General features: G+C 39.5%; 1 pseudogene across 1 annotated transcript; it reads left to right on the top strand.

Annotated features, from left to right (window-relative positions):
- The first annotated feature begins 549 nt into the window (after positions 1 to 549).
- On the top strand, positions 550 to 2,126 carry LOC308421106 (serine/threonine-protein kinase RIO3-like; annotated as a pseudogene). Its single transcript has one exon. The product of its transcript is annotated as a serine/threonine-protein kinase RIO3-like (transcript).
- The last annotated feature ends 2,409 nt before the right edge of the window (positions 2,127 to 4,535 follow it).

Genomic DNA, 4,535 nt, shown 5'->3' with positions numbered 1-4,535 from the left:
AAGAAACGATGTAGATAATTTAAAAAATATTTATATGTCTTTTTCGATCTTCATGATATAAATATTTCTTACAGATCTCTAGCTTGTCAAGCGGCTACTATCTAACTGCCAGGAAGAGGAAGGAAGTTAAACATGTATGAACACGGTTTAATCGCAATTAAACTGTCGTTTTAATTTTTCACAACAGAAATGTATCTTGAGTAGAGGAATATGTTCTGTCACACACTTACTAAAATATTCTCGATAGTTGCCTAGTACACTGCAAGATTTATTTGAAAATATATATATATAAATTGCTTGAACATACTTCAATATAGGCTTTGACTTGTGTGAAAGGAAATCCATTTGTTTGTAGAAATTAGGAACATAGTCTCCAAAGTCACTTGTGCATGTTAATAATTTCTTTAATATGAAAAAATAAATGGCAGCCATCTGTCACCTTACCTCCGGCACCAGCAGCGGGTTGCCTGTGCCTGGCCCATGTCCTCCTCAGAACTTTCACCCTGTCCTGTCACCTCGGCTCTGTTTTAATCTCTGCCTCCTTCCCCAATGGATCTGTTCGGAATGTCTTCACCTGAGTCTGAGGACTGCAGCAGCTTGGGGACACAGTAAGTGCCCATGGACGACCCCTCAGAACACAGTATCCAGTTCATTTACCGAGGTGATGAGTTCAGAGTTGGCTAAAGAGCTGCAGTTGGAAGAAGAAGCGGCTGCTTTCCCTGAAGTTGTTGTTGCTGAAGGACCACATTCATTTCTGTAGAAAACATTGTCACTTCCAGCGACCTAATGCTGGTTAAGATGCTACAGATGGAATTTGACAGAGAATATGATTCACAGCTTAGACATGAAGAAAAGAAGTTCAACGATGAAAGCCAAGTTTCCATTTCATTTGAGAACTCTTGGAACGTTCAGCCTTTTGAAGACAGTGACAGCTCTGAGGATGAGGCTGACTGGCAGGACACTGGAGATGATCCCTACAGCCCAGGGAAGCCAGTTCCTAATCCCAAAATAGGCTCCATTGCAAAAGGAAAAGACATCACCACTAAGCATGATGAGGTAGTATGTGGAAGAAAGAATACAGCTAGAATGGAAAATTTTGAACCTGGCTTTCAGGTAGGGGATAGAATTGGAATGGATTTAAAACTTTCCATCTTATGTTTTAAATGCTTTAAAACATGCCTACCAAGAAGTGTCAAAGTGCCCTTCTCCATGAGAAAAAGAAACATTCTATCACTGAAAAAGCAGTTGGTCCTGAGACAAGCTTACTTATGCATAAAATGGTCAACTCTGGAATGTTGAAGACAGTCACTGGCTGTATTAGTACAGGAAAGGAATCTGTTGTCTTTCATGTATATAGTGGGAGCCTAGAGGATGAAAAGGAAGATGACAAAGCCATACCACCAGATTATGTCATCAAGGTATTTAAAATAGCCCTCAATGAGTTTAAGATTCAGGATAAATACATTAAAGATTATTTGATGTTTAAAGATCACTTCAGTAAACTAAATCCATGTAAGATCATCTGCATGTGGGAAGAGAAAGAAATGCACAATCTTACAAGAATACAGAAGGCTGGAATTCCTTATCCAACAGTTCTACTGTTTAAGAAGCACATTTAGTTATATCTTTTATTGACAATGATCAAGTTCCAGTCCCTAAATTAAAAGAAGCAAAGCTCAGTGAAGAGATGAAGAGATGAAGGACGCCTACTATCACACTCTGAATTTGATGCAGCAATTATGTAAGAACTACACCCTTGTGCAGGCTGAAAGCAGCAAGTATAACATGCTGTGGCATGAAGGAAAGGTCTGGCTAATTGACATCAGAACCAACCCATCTTCCTGGCCTGGAGTTCTTATTCCGTGACTATAAAAATGTTCTACAGTTCTTCAGAAAGGAGGAGTAAAGGAAGCCCTAATGAATGGGAACTGTTCAGTGCTGTTTCTGGCCTGAGCATCTGTGCAGACAACAAAGATGACTTCTTAGCTGAGATAGAAGCTTTGGAGAAAATGAATGAAAATCACATAAAGAAGAACAGAACTAAAGCAGCCTCCTTTCTGAAGCATAATGGAAGTCCACCTATGCTGTATGCAGAATTGTACAGCAGTGACAGCCAGCTGCCATAGCTTATGAGTGTGGGTCACCTGACATACCAAAGAGGGAGTGGACAGTACTACTTCTGTGCTTCTCACTTGTGACCCATGTGCCAGATATGTGCAATTTTAAACTCAGAATTGAAGGAATAAAATGCCACTACCTCTCCTCTTAGAAAAAATAAAAAATAAAAATGAAATGACTAAGACAACATTAAAGATGAATTAATATAATGTCAAAGGAACTGAAAAAAAGTCAAATTAGGTTCTGTACCCAGACCCTGCTAGGAAAGAGCCAGTACACAGAAGTGCTGACACCCTTGAGAGCACAGGGGAGACCACCTCCCCTGCTCAAATTTTTGTCCTAAGAGGATCCTGCCTGGGGTACTCAGGGCACTGGACTTAAGCAACAGAAACCAAGGCCACATGCCATCATCAGAACACAGTTTCCCCTTCACAGCAAGCCCTGGATATCCCAACACATTTCAAAAACAAGATTTTGATTTAAAAAGCATAACTCATGATGATGTTAGAGGACTTAAAGAAGGTGAAAGAACTGAAAAAACAACAACAAGGATCTAAAAACAGAAATAGAAACAATGAGGAAATCACGACACTGGAGATAGAAAACCTAGGAAAGAAATTAGGAGTCATATATGCAAGCATCACCAACAGACTACAAGAGATGAAAGAGAGAATCTCACAGGGAGAAGATTCCATATAAAACACTGATACAACAATCAATGAAAATGCAAAATGCAAAAATCTTCTAACTCAAAACATCCAGGAAATCCAGAACACAATGAGACAATCAAACCCGAGGATAGTAGGTATAGATGAGAGGAAAGATTCCCATCGTAAAGAGCCAGTAAATATTTTCAACATACTTACAGAAGAAAACTTCCCTAACCTAAAAAAGAGATGCCCATAAACATATAAGAAGCCTACAGAATTCCGAACAGATTGGACCAGAAAAGGAATTCCTCACATCACATAATAGTCAAAACAGCAAATGCACAAAACAAAGAATATTAAAAGCAGTAAGGGAAAAAGGTCAAATAACATACAAAGGCAGACCTAGCAGAATCACATTAGATTTCTCAAAAGAGACTATGAAAATTAGAAGATCCTAAGATGATGTCATACAGATCCTAAGAGAACACAAATGCCAGTTCAGGCTACTATATTTAGCAAAACTTTCAATTGACATAAATGGAAAGATATTTCATAACAAAAACAAATTTACACAATATCTTTCTACAAATCCAGCCCTGCAAATGATAATAGATAAAAAAACTTCAACACAAAAATAAAAACTAAACAGGAGAAAAAGCAAAAAAGTAATCTTCTTTCTACTAACTCCAAAAATGTCAGTCACACAAACATAATTTCACTCCTAACAATAACAACAACAACTAACAGGAAACAACATTCACTGGTCCCTAATATCTAACAACATCAATAGAATTGATCCCCCCCCCCACAAAAGATAGTCAAACAACTGGATATAAAAGGAGAACCCAACATTTTGCTTCATACAGGAAACACCTCAGTGGCACTCAGAACTCCCAGAGATTACCCACAAGGTGTGGGGTTGGGGCAGACAGATGAAAAACTTGGTGAACCACTAGAAAGTCCCATAAGCCAGGAATTAGAGAGGTTCCCAGGACTAATAGGGATGACAGCCAAAATACCCAACAGTAGGGAGATAGAACCTTAAGACCTGAAGAGACCACTTCCACTAGGTAGATATGGTCCCCTGTGGAGGGATGGGGCCACCCAACCATCTAAAATACTTTAATCCAGAATTTTCTCTGTCTAAAGGTAAGGCAGGAACAAAAATGGAGTAGAGGATGAAGCAAAGGCCATCCAGAGATTCATTCCATCTACTTTCAGACACCAACCCTCAACACTATTGCTAATGTCAAGATGTGCTTACAGACTTCGTAGGGTTATCTTCTGAGAGGCTTTCTCAGTACCTGCCTAAGACAGATGCAGATACAATCAACCATAAGACAGAGCATATGGAATAGAATTACCTCAATGGAAGAGTTAAAGGAAGGGCTGAAGGAGCTGAAGATGATGTTATAAAAATAACATCAGAATGAAATAACCTGGACTTCTGAGACCTCCAAGTGACTAAAACATCAGCCAAAGGGTATGCATATTTGGCAGAGGATGGCTTTATCTCGCATCAGTGGGAGAGGGAGCTCTTAGTCCTATGGAGGCTTGTTGCCCCAAAGAAAGGAGATGCTAGACAGTTGAGATAGGAAAGGGTAGATAGGGGTAAAGCACCCTCTTAGAAGCAAAGGCGAGGTTGATGGGGTGGTAGATTTGTGGAGAAGAGACATTGAATGGAATAACATTTGAAATGTAATCTAGGGGACTGGAGAGATGGTTCAGTGGTTAAGAGCACTGACTGCTCTTCCAGAGTTCCTGAGT

The sequence above is a fragment of the Micromys minutus genome, assembly GCF_963924665.1.
Source record: "Micromys minutus genome assembly, chromosome: 5".
Classification (NCBI taxonomy): Eukaryota; Metazoa; Chordata; class Mammalia; order Rodentia; family Muridae; genus Micromys; species Micromys minutus.
Note: the sequence above shows the minus strand (reverse complement) of the source record. Positions and strands in the feature narration are given on the sequence as shown.